General features: G+C 43.8%; 1 protein-coding gene and 1 long non-coding RNA gene across 5 annotated transcripts in view; one reads left to right on the forward strand and one right to left on the reverse strand.

Annotated features, from left to right (window-relative positions):
* LHFPL2 (LHFPL tetraspan subfamily member 2) overlaps positions 1-14,084 on the forward strand; it is a 176,141-nt gene that overhangs the window by 61,463 nt on the left and 100,594 nt on the right. The window lies entirely within an intron of this gene.
* LOC142469175 (uncharacterized) lies at positions 1,732-7,054 on the reverse strand. 2 transcript variants are annotated; one of them, XR_012788983.1, is made up of 4 exons: positions 6,714-7,054; positions 4,741-4,966; positions 3,335-3,589; positions 1,732-2,026 (listed from the first exon to the last, which is right to left on the reverse strand). It is a non-coding gene; the product is annotated as an uncharacterized LOC142469175 (long non-coding RNA). The 2 variants fall into 2 exon arrangements; XR_012788982.1 differs by having other exon boundaries at positions 6,617-7,054.

Genomic DNA, 14,084 nt, shown 5'->3' on the forward strand with positions numbered 1-14,084 from the left:
CAAAAGTGACAGTCTATTTCTCTGGATATGTTCTTCAAAGGGGTCTGGCAGAATTTTGCAACATTATTTTGAATGTCTTTTGTTAACTTGGCATTAATGTTATATGGCATTGTATAGTGCCAGCTTTGAGAAAAATAGCTTTTTGTCTTCTTTTTTTTTTAAATTGTTTTATTGTTTCTCCGTAGCAAAGGAGTTGAAATGTGCCTCTTCCCATATGTTTTCTTTTTGTGTCCAGAAGGCCGTAACATACAAAGCACAATGCTTTTACATTTACTGTGATTTGCTTTGTAGTTCTAAATGCAGACATTTCCACAACTATAATCCTCACAGGAATGTCTTTTGTTTACATTTTTCTAAGAGCACAGACTCCTAATGATGACAACCGAGCCAAATACATCAGCTTTATAATGTCATTAATATATATCCTAAAAGCTTCAGAAAACCAGCAGGTGTAGCATGGCATGGCTCTTGTCTGCACTTTTAAAACCAACTGTAGGTTGGCACAGACCATTGTTTGTCTTTGGTAAAATGGCATCTATTAATTTGCAAGTATGTGGGTCTGACTTAAGTGGACTAGGATATTGTAAAGTGATGTAAAGACTGACGCTCAATATCAGTGTAGTCTCAGAGTAGAATTGTAGAAATAAATGAAGCTAGGAACTTATCGTAAATCCATATCATCATATAACATCATATATACGATATAGAATTAAGGGGGGGGCAAAATAAAAGACCTAGCGGTCAGTCAAGCAGACTACCGCAGATATGGTCCAGCAGCACACCCCACTTAACAAATACACTTCCCCATATAGGGTCAAAGGTAAGAATATAGGGGCTATAGCCCATTACCTGCCCACGGGAGTACATTGAAGTCCAGAAGTCATCTGTAAAGGTAGTTCCACTGCGTGCAATCCTGGTAGTGTAGACAGCATAAACAGGAAGAGCAAAGGAGCACTGCATTTCCTATAGGATTTCTTCCTCAGGATCTTCTTGCTAGCAGTGCTCCTTTGCTCTTGTTTAAGTGGACTAGGACGCTGACATCCGTATCCTACAAGGTTTAATGTATACAGAGGTAAATGTATATGCGGTTTATTAGCACAACCCTAAATGTCCTTGCCAGTCTGTGGTAAGGCTCAGGGAAGTGCTCAGTAGGTATTACCAGTACAGAAGTGCTCCGTTAGTTATTACCAGTACAGAAGTGCTCAGTAGGAATTACCAGTACAGAAGTGCTCAGTAGGTATTACCAGTACAGAAGTGCTCAGTAGGAATTACCAGTACAGAAATGCTCAGTAGGTATTACAGTACAGAAGTGCTCAGTAGGAATTAACAGTACAGAAGTGCTTAGTAGAGGTGATGCTGTGGAATGTTCTTGCCACTAAATGAATTGCACTTTTAGGGAAACCTCTGCAAGATATCGGCGTTTAGGCCACAATATATTTGCTTATAAATGTATTTAAATAAATCGTACATAATAACCTTTCTAGGAATGTTTGTGTTTGTACCATTGGGGTTTTATTTCGCAGTAACACCTATTATTATTATTTTTTTAATATCAAGTACATTTCAATTTTTAATGTTGATAATACTTATATTTGCACATTACAACTGCAGATCAAGCACTACATGTGTTTTTTTTAAAAAAAATCAGTTCTGTATTATGAGACAATACATTTAAAAAAAAAAAACTTATCTTTTTATTAAAAAAAACCAAAACGTAATTACAATAACTGTTCACACTCCACAGAATGACCCACATGCTGCTAACCCTTCCACAGTTGTGTGTTTTCAGGCTTCCAGAAGAGTCTCTAATTTTTCTAAAACACACTTTGTGTCACGTATCCGCTTCAGCTCTGGGAGCCTACGAATAGACGACTCTCGTCCTGTTTTCCCTGAGCAGGGGCCTATGGTTTGGGATTTGAAACTTGTCAAGGCAGGACGTGAAGCCTCATGGCTTGTGCTCTGCAAACACTCCTCGACTACCCTTCCATGGTTAATTGGATTTTAACACCACTTCCTTTATACTCATCTGGAAGGCATTAGAAAGCAAACCGGGATTTGCGTAATTGATGATTTGAGGTTTTATACCTTTTAGGAAGGTTGTTGCATTATGGGTACTAAGCAAACCACATCCTTTTATGAATGAGACAAATTATCACCCTTTCACTGTCTGAGAAGCCATCAACTATTGTACTGCATTGTTCTGTAGTATTATGATACAGAATATCACTAGTTTTGAAGATACAAAATACCACTTTTACTGATCTCTAAATTTCACTTTTGTATTATTTAGTTACCCCTTGTAAAGCAGCAGTCCTGGCTAATAGCCATTTTACCCTTAAGAGATCTCTTCTTGCCCTATCAATAGCTGTTTTAAAAAAAAACACTTTAATAAATCTGATGTTCCGTTCAGGAGATATAAGTGTTTTTATCATAAGTTCCTGGGAGTTTACAATGGAACTCTCCCTGGAGCCCAGTGTCGTCTCAAGGTTACCATTGGTAGATGCTAGAGATGAAGAAAATCATGTTTTTCTTAACACAAGCAGGATATGCTCACTGGGTAAAATTCTAATATTATACACGTTAAACTCGTGTAAGGTTCTGGAGGGGATTTCTACATTCAAATCTTTTTGTATGTGGTATTGCCATGCTAATATTTAAGTACAGAACTGCTACTTTTTGTAATTCCACCTGACTATTATATCTAGGTCACACCATTCCCTGCGAAATTCCAACCGGTTTCTATTTTAGATAAATATTCGGTGTGGAAATGTGCGTTTGCTGGTTCTGAAGTACTGGTTGTGGTACAGTCTCCCTTAATTGGTCCAACATTTTTCATCATTCACGGTGTGATCCAAAATACATTTGTGTTGCTCCTGCACTTGGAAAGTGTTCTGCGTTTTCTAAACATACTGTTTGACCGGCGCTGTGGGTTTAGTTTAATGGCATATTTATTGCCACTGAAGCATTTCAGCTCAGAACTGAAACTGGAAACCCGGCAGGCAGAATGAGTCTAGCTACTATTTATTATCTAAACTATGATAAAAATTGATATCTTTGAGGAGACTGAATGTGTATGGATACAATGCCTTTCTCCGCTTGTTTCTTTTAAAGCTGCAGTTCAAGCAATATGCTACGTGGTTTTTTTTTGTTTTTGTTTTTTTTTAATAAATCAATTCTGTACTGAGAAAATACTTGATGCCTTTAAAAACAAAAACAAAAAAAACAATTTTTAAAGACATTTTTAATGTATTCCAATGTAGGGGTGTGCAAACTTTTATTGCTGCTCCCCCCTGCCTTGTCTCCCCCAGTGCTCGCACCCCCCTCCCCCCTTTACCTTAGTGCAGCATCAAATGACGCCGAGTATCCATGGTGACCCATCCAGAAGCCGGTTGAATCTCGGTAAGTGCAGGTTGCAGAGGCTTCGCGCTGTCCCCCGGCATTTAATTCTATAGCAACCTTTTACAAAGTCACATCCCCTTCCTCTTCTGAGACAGGCTCTGGCTCTTGAGCCCTGCCCTCTCTAGCAGAGCACCGGTTGCCTGGTCACATGATCTTCCAAATAGAACATTGCATCTTGGGTACTCTTCTGCTGCACTAACAAAGATTTAATGAACTCAAGCCGAATCTTTGCCAATTGAGCACAGGAGAACGCATCGATCAGCAACTTAGCTAATCACTGTCAGTGTGCAGATTGTATTGATGCAAATATTGAATGGGATTTTTTATTTTTTATTTTTAACGGCAGCTTTAAAGGTTCAGAAATATATACAGGACACAAAGATCACCTTTCCCTAGCAAATCCTTACTTTGTATAAAAATACCTTTTCTAATTTATTTTGTAAACAAAATTAAAAAAGTGATACTGAAAAGCAAGTATCTTAAGTCTCAAGTTACCGAGTAATGCTGTAGTACAGAGGTGGCAACTCCAGTCCTCAAGGGCCACCAACAGGTCAGGTTTAAAGGATATCCCTGCTTCAGCACAGGTGGCTCAATCGATTGAGCCACCTGTGCTGAAGCTGGGATATCCTGAAAACCTGACTTTTTGGTGGCCCTTCAGGATGGGAGTTGGCCTCTCCGGCACGAGTTGTTTGTTCAGATAGCTTTCAAGGTCTCCCCTACTACTTTGTCATCTAACAACCTACACTGCTCTATATCTGCTGTCCTTCAACAAAGTGGCGCCTCGAGGGGACAAGACTTACAGCAAGAGGATAGGACAGAAAGAAAGACTTTGTAATATTGGCCAATAGAACAAAAGACAGAGAAGCCCAAACTACATCCAATGTGACAAAAATACACAGGGAAATACTTCTATATTCTCTTGAAAAAGGGTCACTTAGTTAAACCCTTTTGCCAAAATGTTATAAGCCTGCGAGCCACATCGAGGCAGGACCATTAGCAAGTCCTAACACTACCTGATAACATTCTCATTTACCTCTAATTGGTGGAGAATTACCACATTGGGTCTATAGAAACACAGGTTCATGATAAAAGAACTGCTAACATAGAAAGTGGGGAGGGGCGGCTTAAACCCTGGGGGGAGGAGCCACTAAACTGATCACAGCTGAAAATGACGGTTAATAAACGCACAAAATCCCAGCAAAATCAATAGAACAATTTTAGAACCCAACATATATAGGTACTGTATATGTAATAAAAATACAAATGTATACCAGACGGGATTTGCAATCCAAAAGTAAGTAGAAGACGCATGTCTCTGTTTCGATGTGAGAGTGATCATACCTTTTTGAAGCACGAAGTTAAGGTAGTTGTGATGCAAGATCAGCGCACTGGTTGTCCATTTGTATAACGTTAAACGAGCATAACTAATATTTTAGCAGCTTTGCCTTGCGTTTTTATTACATTGTAGAGCTGAGTGAAAGCAAAGGCATGGTCCATTGAGTTCAGCTTTCTGTCTCCTGCACCCTTGTAATTGTTATGTCCGTATACAGGGAGACAAAGGAAATCCCTGTGTAGCAGACAATGAGAACAAAGGCAAATATTTATTTATGAACTTTTAAATGTGAACAATCTTTAACCCTTTCAGTGTCATATGGATGTACATTATACATCGAGGGGGGAGGGGGGTGGTACGCCAGTGGTCCTTATAACATACCCTGTACATCAGGTGGCTCAACTCCAGTCTTGAAGCCCCCACAACAGATTAGGTTTTCAGAATATCCGTGCTTCAGCACAGGTGGTTCAATTAGATCCTGCTTCAACACAGTTGGCTCAATCAGAGGCTCAGTCTTGGATTGATCCACTTGTGCTGAAGCTGGAATATCCTGACCTATTGAGGGGGGGGGGGCGGCTTGAAGGCTGAGGTTGATCCCCCCCCTGATGTACATCATAGCACTATACTCATTTGAGCACTGACTATGATCGACCAGAGGGTGAGGACATGTCTTCTCCGGCGGGCGATGACATGATCAGTGTGACGAAATGGGCAGCAGGACGGTTTAAAATAAAGGTTAAGCCCTGCTGGCCCTTTCATCGAGGTCACTGCCCAAAATCATGTAAAATGTTTAGCTTTATGTGAAAGTAGTGGTACCGTGTATGTGGTGCTTTAACACATGTAGTGCTTTAACACATGTAGTGCTTTAACACATGTAGTGCTTTAACACATGTAGTGCTTTAACCATCTCGCTAGACATAGGGGAACAGGTAAAAAACCATTTTCACCATGAGCCATGCCCCCTGATGGACACATTTTTCTAGGCTGGGGGTGTGGGGGATGTCCATATATGGGCACATAGGCCCCATTTCCGGGCTGTTTTCTGGGACATAGGAGGGTCAGGAATAAAGGGCAGTGTCCATGGAAAGTTTGGTAAGGAGGTATATGGACCGGGAGCGGGGCCATTTTCGAGATGGCCAAATCGATGCCATCTTATCCGCCCTCGCGGCACTAAGTCAGGTGATCTGCGCTGGCAATGGGGGCCGTAGGCGCCCTTCTTATTGGCTAATCCATATCTCCCGCTCGACCTTGCTTTGCAATCAACAAATGGCCAGATCTATATTCACGCCTCCTCACTTGTGATTGGCCTGTGTGTCCTTCCCCGCCACCCTCTGATTTGCTGAGCTCCGTTCTTCCCTGTGTAGCCCCCTTTCTCCGTGACTAAGGGAACTACTACGCGTGCTGAATACATGTTTGTTCGGAAAAAAATCCATTAATTAAAAAAAAAGTACTTTTAACACAAAAAAGTATTAAAATAACCTGTTGTACCCGCTCGTGGTCACGCGTCACTGTCCGCCGTCACACGTTACTGGCCTAATCCTCCGCCACTGGGAGCCTGGGGTGATCGCATTCTATCAGTGAACAGCACCTCCACCTGAGAGGGATCCTAGCACAGTAGGATAACCCTCTTCAGGACCAATGCAGTAATGAATAAAGATACACACACTGGTATGACTACTTATCTTTACTAACAAAAATCTATAACAAAATAACAATACAGTCCCACATAACAGTACCCACACCATATACGCACCCCGGTGAGATCCCCCAAAGTACTGAGGTGCCCTGGGAACCTAACCACCTGGTGTCCACAAAGCCAAGCTCACCCAAAGTGTGTGGAGTAGCGCTACCCCCCTGTGTGTGGCTGTTGGTGCATGTGGGTACCTTCCTGGTCTACGTCCAGATCAGGGTATATGGAGATGATGGACCGCAGAATCGCACAGAGATTCCACGATGCGGTCTACCGGATCCTTTTTCTCACCTGCTGCGTCTGCCTCTTGAGGGAGCTCCGGTTGGAGGGTGTCCCTTAATGTCTATATTGTGCCTGTGGTCGGGTTCATGACCGCAGGCTACCCAAACCGCGTGGCGTCCGTCCAACGGTGATACTCAATACCACTATCAGCACTAGCATAGTGACTATAGGGAAGTGTCCCTATCTGGGGCCTTCCCTACAGCCACCACAACTGGAAGGGACTTGGGGCCTATCTTGGGCCTGGGGGGTAATCTGGCCTAAATCGGGAGCCACTGGCACTGGGACACTACCTTTTCCCTTGGTGTCCCTGCTCCAACTGTCAGCAACTGCCAGCAACATTCTATCCTGCATCTGTGGCTCCTTTAGCCCTATTGGCTCTCCTGCCCATGTGGTATTGCAGCCCCTGAGGCTGCTGGAACTTGTAGTCCCTAGGTCTCCTCTGTGGAACATGCTCTAAGATGGGCACATGCCGAAGGACTGCTAGGGCGCATGCGTGAGGCAAAACAAAATGGCAGCCCCCGCTGTCAGGTGCGCCACGGAGCTCCGGCAACTCGGTCGCCACACAGGCTTGCCTCTGACAGCCGACAGCCTGCAGCCTTACCGGAGCACTCCCTGCACCTATATCGGGTCCGCCCGCAGCGCTGGCGGCACCTGAGCAGATCTGCAGCCACCCCCCCCCCCCCCGCCCCACCGACCCGAAGGTAGGGGACCTGGCTACACCTGTGTTCGAACGAGAGAGGGGAAACTACAAGTGCTTGGCCGTTGCAGAGGTCCAGAGTTGCTTGTGTGTAGTCTCGGTGATATGAGGCTGCCTGGAAATGAGAGCCACCGGTGACTGAAGAACTTTCCTAGCCATGGAGGAGGCTTGATTTTGCAGAAGACGACCTGGGTAACCCATCTTATGTAGCGCCCAACACTTAGAGTTGCGAGACCCCTGTTAACCCCTAATGTGCAGAATCTGTCCATTTAAAGTTTTTTACACTGGTTGTTGTGTGTCTTTATCTGTGTGCCTGTGCTTGTGATGTTTGTTCCCTGTTGGCTCTTGCTGGAATAAATTCCCCCCCCCCCCCTTTTTTTTTAACCCCTTACTCTGCCTTGTACTGTGATCTCTGTGTAAGTCGTCTGGTCTTCTGTGATAATCAGAAATTCACAGAGGGTTCTGTGGCAGGACCCTACTGCACTAAAGAGATTAACCCCTTTACTGCTAGAGTCCAAATGTGACGGGATCCCTTTGGTACTCAAATATAGAATTTAAAAATATTCTGCATTTCTGATTAAAACCATACATGACCGCTGGGGATCTTCCTAGTTTGGCATTATGTGTTTTACTGCTGCAAGCAGGACGCATCCTGTAGCCGTTTCCATCTGCTTTGCTGACCTTCCTTATACGTTGTAATCATTTTTCTAACAACAATAACATGTTTTTAATGATGAGTGGCGCTTCACATTGTGATATGTTCTGCAGTATCTCTTTGGAATGTGCTTAGTTAGTACATTGGAATATTTACAGTACACTTTCCACTTCATAATAAAAAATACAGATTGAAAATAAGAGTACTCCATTTTCTGTACTGCTGAAACCATACATGTGAAGCAGGTCCAGATGTCAACCCTGCATGCTTTTTGCATCAGAAGCACTGAGGTATGTACTTTTGCATCAGATGCTGAGTAACTATAAAGTCAGGAGACTGCAACGAGGGGAAGGAAGCGTAGAGACCGTTTGATGCTGAATTTTATTTACTATATTACAAATGATGTGTGATTATTCTGTCTCCTCACAAACGGACACTGCATAAAATAGGGGAGAAGGAGTGGCTCAGTGAGTAAAGACACTGATTGACACTGAGATTGTTGCAGGGGAGCCTGGTTCAATTCCCGGTGTCGGCTCCTTGTGACCTTGGGCAAGTCACTTTATCTCCCTGTGCCTCAGGCACCAAAAACATAGATTGCTCAACGGGGCAGGGACCTGTACCTGCAAAATGTCTCTGTAAAACGTTGCTATACAAGAACATGCTATTATTATTATTAGGGGCAAAGTAGTTTGAGAACATGATTGTATGCTATAAAATCCCTCTCTTTTGGTGAGAAATGGGCTTGAAATAAAGACCCCCTCATCTTTAGCTCCTTTGTACGTGTGACTTTTTGGAAAACTTTGGCAAAGGAGCCATTTTTTATTTGCCCTTCACATGGCACTTCTTTTACCCAGGCTGAGGCTCAAAATGATAACCTGGATGTGATTGTGGAAAGAAGTGGAAACAAGAGGCTCCAACAGCACCAGCCAGCCCTCCCCCCCCCCTCCCACCCCCATAGCCAAGAGCAGCACAATGAGGGAGAGGCAGCAGCTGGGGAGCGGCAACCTGCGGATGGAGGACAGCCGCATGTAGGTGCTGAAAGAGCCACATGCGGCTCGGGAGCTGCAGGTTGTCTACCCCTGACCTATATGTAAATGGGATTGTAACCGTTCATTCTTTCTGGTGTCCCTCTGACCAGTCTTTCTGGTGTCCCTCACCACTGTGGAACAGTATGGCAGTCAGGAAGCAAGGTAGGCATTGCTGTTGGTTTGGAATTATTGGGCCCGTGTCGTCATTGTCTCCTGAGGACACAGGTGGGCAGTCTTGTGGCAAAGAAAGTATATGGTGTCAGAGGGCTAAATTAGTGAATGTGGAACTCTGCTTATACTGGTACTGGTCACTTGCCCAAAGCAGTTGTTTTTAGTTATAGAGGTGCAATCCGCTCAATGTTTTCTTTACCTTTTGGAAAAGGCATTCTTCTAGATCTCTGCTCTCCAAACATAGGAAGGTAAAGAAATAACTGATTGTGCTAGGGGAAATCACATTTTAAATATAGCCACGGGGTGGTTTTCACCAATCCCCCTCACCCCCACCCCAAATCGCTTGGTTCGTGCAACTTTAATATTTTCCCCACTACAGAAAATCATTCTTATGTCCCGATTCGGTCTCAAAGGAAAATACATATTGACGTGACCGTAAAATTACTGTAGCACTGTATATATGGCCCAAAGTGTTTTAAGGCATTTGTTTGACAAGCCTGGTACCTCTGATAGGTCCTGACTGTTGAACTAAGACTATTACTTACCAATTATACAAAGGGGGGGGGGGCGGGAGAATTTGTAGGGGGGGCGCGGCAGTTACAGAGGCCCCGCGTTCTTGCCCACAGCATTTAAATTAAATGCTGGGGGAGGCGTGAGGCCTCTGTAACTCATTTGCTCTCTGCGGGTCTTCGGCGATGCGTCGCCATGGCAATGCGGCATCAAATGACGCAGCGGGGTCATGTGATGTCACACGTCGCCATGACAACGCGCGTCAGATGAAGCGGCGGGGTCACGTAATGTGACATGACCCGCGACGTCATTTGATGCTGAGTCATTGGGAGAGGGGGGCGCAAACGCTGCGGCTCCTGGGCAGGGGGGCATAGCTCAAGAAGTTTGCGCACCCCTGAGATAAGTGACCAGTTTATTTTATTTTTAAATTAAACTTTTAATGCCATTTTAATGAGTTTTAAAGAGGCAATCCAAGCGGTTTTGTTTTTTTTTTTCCCCATATTTTTTTTTTTTTAATACTATATATGTAGCCATGTCTGGTTTTGGCTACTGATCTACCCTCCCTAACATATAAGCCCTGGTATCTGTGCAGGCAGTGTTAGGCCCATTCCGGGGTTTTCAGATGCAGTACGCAGCTCCCTTGAGTGACAGGATGGCGGGTCCAAGGCCTGTGTTCTGCCCAATCCTGGGCTCTGACCTTGGATACTTAAGGGGCTGCACATGTACATTTCTTCAGTTGTCTCTCCCCTGAGACTGTCCCACGGAAGAGTGTACGCAGGGCTCTGGCCACCTTCCATCCCCTCCCTTGTGGGAGTGAGGACTATACCTCCTTCTCCTCAGGGAGCAAGGGAAGAGTTAGGACCGACCCTTGGGGCTCATGCCTTGGGGTTGAGTCCAGGGACCCTCCTGAGGCTTGGAAGATAAGTGAATCAGTTAAGGACTGGATTCTGTATGCTGTATCCTGTGAGTTGCAGAATAAAGCTGTTCTTGTTTTATAAAATATACTCCTGCCTGAGACTACAATCTATCAGGGGGATTATCAGAGGGTCCTCCTGCAGGGATTGTCTCCAGCATCCCTGGAGGCTGCAAGAGATGGAGGCACTGAACCACCAAGAGAATGACTAACCATCATCCCAAAAGCCTGTCCTGTCTTCCCCATACCACCGGCGGAAAGCTCAGCATCCTGTGAACCAGCAGGTACCCAGCACCGGAAATAATTGGACACTGATACAAGTTTTGTTATTTCGGCTGTGTACCGAAATAAATGCATGTTACAGTTAAATAATGAATATGGGCTTAAAGTGCAGTCTATCAGCTTTAATTTGAGGGTATTCACATCCAAATTGGAGGAAGGGTTTAGGAATTACATCTCTTTAATATGTAGCCCCCTCTTTTTCAAGGGACCAAAAGTAATTGGACAATTGACTCAAAAGCTGTTTCATGGACAGGTGTGGGCTATTCCTTCGTTATTTCATCAATTAAGCAGGTTAACAGAACACACCCACTTCCCAAGTTAGTTGGTCCTTCCATTCTGCTGGATATAGATCCAATGTGGTCTTTCTCCCTCCTAATAAAGGTAAATGAGAATTTGAATCCTAATAGAGGTATATTAGTATTTTATCTGGTAGTGTTAGGACTTGCGAACGGGTGTCTGCCTTGTCGTGGCTCGCAAGCTTACAACACTTTGGCCAAAGGATTAAACTAAATGACCCTTTTTCAAGAGAATATATAAGTATTTTACTGTGTATTTCTGTCATGTTGGATGTAGCATTGGGCTTCTCTGTCGTCTGTTGTTCAATTAAGCAGGTAAAAGGTCTGGAGTTGATTCCAGGTGTGGCATTCGCATTTGGAAGCTGTTGCTGTGAAGCCACAACATGCGGTCAAAGGAGCTCTCAATGCAAGTGAAACAGGGCATCCTTAGGCTGCAAAAAAAAAGAAAATCCATCAGAGAGATAGCAGGAACATTAGGAGTGGCCAAATCAACAGTTTTGGTACATTCTGAGAAAAAAAGAACGCACTGGTGAGCTCTGCAACACAAAAAGGCCTAGACGTCCACAGAAGACAACAGTGGTGGATGATCGTAGGATCCTTTCCATGGTAAAGAAAAACCCCTTCACAACATCCAGCCAAGTGAAGAACACTCTCCAAGAGGTAGGCATATCATTATCCAAGTCTACCATAAAGAGAAGACTTTACGAGAGCAAATACAGACGGTGCACCACAAGGTGCAAACCATTCATAAACCTCAAGAATAGAAAGGCCAGATTAGACTTTGCCAAACAATATCTAAAAAAGCCAGCCCAGTTCTGGAACAGCATTCTTTTAACAGTTGAAACTAAGATCAACCTGTACCAGAATGATGGGAAGAAAAAAGTATGGAGAAGGCTTGGAACGGCTCATGATCTGCATACCACATCTGTAAAGCACGGTGGAGGCAGTGTGATGGCATGGGCATGCATCACTTACAATGGCACTGGGTCACTAGTGTTTATTGATGATGTGACAGAAGATAGAAGCAGCCAGATGAATTCTGACGTGTATAGGGATATATTGTCTGCTCAGATTCAGCCAAATTCAGCGAAGTTGATTGGACGGCGCTTCACTTTACAGATGGACAATGACCCAAAACATACTGCGAAAGCAACCCAGGAGTTTAAGGCAAAGAAGTGGAATATTCTGCAATGGCCGAGTCAATCACCTGATCTCAACCCGATCGAGCATGCATTTCACTTGCTGAAGACAAAGCTTAAGGCAGAAAGACCCACGAACAAACAACAACTAAAGACAGCTGCAGCAAAGACCTGGCAAAGCATCACAAAGGAGGAAACCCAGCGTTTGGTGATGTCCATGCGTTCCAGACTTCAAGCAGTCATTGCCTGCAAAGGATTCTCGACAAAGTATTAAAAATGAACATTTTATTTATGATTGTGTTAATTTGTCCAATTACGTTTGAGCCCCTGAAATAAGGGGACTGTGTATGAAAATGGTTGCAATTCCTAAACGTTTCATACAATATTTTTGTTCAACCCCTTGAATTAAAGCTGAAAATCTGCACTTCTATTGCATCTCGGTTGTTTCATTTCAAATCCATTGTGGTGGCGTGCAGAGCCAAAATGATGAAAACTGTCAGTGGCCAATTATTCCCGGACCTAACCGTATATATACAGGATTGAAGCATTGGGTCTTTGGAATGAACCTATTCATTTCAGCTCTGGGCTCCCCCTGCTTCCGCAGATGCTCACCTCTGTTGTGGCTGCCGGTAGCCGCTCCAGAGTTCACAATATGGCTAATTTGCAAAGCTCCCGGAAGTTGTGACATTATCAGGCTTCCTATTGGCCCATATGACTGGGGCTTTAAACTTCAGAGGATACCGGCACCCCCTTCTGAGGTAAGTATCTCCGGAGCTGAAATTAACGGGGTTAAGCTCCTGCGACCCCTGCTTCAATCCTTTAAAGCATTCTTTGATTTCTATAGCCGGTTTTAGTCCACCTCCAAAACAGTGCAACATACAACACTTTTCTGTTTGTGATAATTTGTTGCCAATTCTCCCAGCAGTTTGCGCTGCAAACTGTAAACAACTATAGATAATGTTACCGTAGTAATATAAGGATACATTGTAGCTGCTATGTTACACTGACTGAAGGATTCATTGGAACTGAAAGGCGGCCATTATGTTAGGCACACAATCAGGTTGTTTACGGATTTATAACAGGAGCACCAAATGATTGCCTGCTTAGGTAAGAATGGTATACATTGTCACATGCTTTACAAATACAAATAAGCGAAAAAGAGGGGAAAGTAGTATTACTGCTTTAAGAAAACATACTTTGCTGTGTAATACTCACCCAGCCTCCCGTGCGCTTGCAAAACATGGTACCTTCCTTGTTGTGACACAGATGTAAGTATTCCATTATTTGTATCTGTATATAACGTGCATGTATACAACCTGTGTAAAAACCGTATACAGCTTAATAGGTCAAAGTGGTAGTTTTTACAGATATAGTTGTACACAAGTCTTTGACACCTGCGTCTTCCTGTGATGTACAAAGAAGAGCCTTTTAAGTGAGCATCCAACTATTTCTTTTAATAGCGATCTCATTTAAAAGCATGCCTGATGGTTTTAATACGGAGTCTGATACCACCTACCTTGGCCGCTATGTAGAGATATCTAGCTTTTATTTGCAAAGGTTCTGTGTTTTAATTTATAGTGAACAATAATACTATACTTCTTTGTAATAAGGTAATCTAAACCAGGGGTGTGCGAACTTTTGGTGCTGCACCCCCCCCCCTAAATCCCGCCTGCTCTCCCCCCGTGCTCG

The sequence above is a fragment of the Ascaphus truei genome, chromosome 1 (genome assembly GCF_040206685.1).
Source record: "Ascaphus truei isolate aAscTru1 chromosome 1, aAscTru1.hap1, whole genome shotgun sequence".
NCBI lineage: Eukaryota > Metazoa > Chordata > Amphibia > Anura > Ascaphidae > Ascaphus > Ascaphus truei.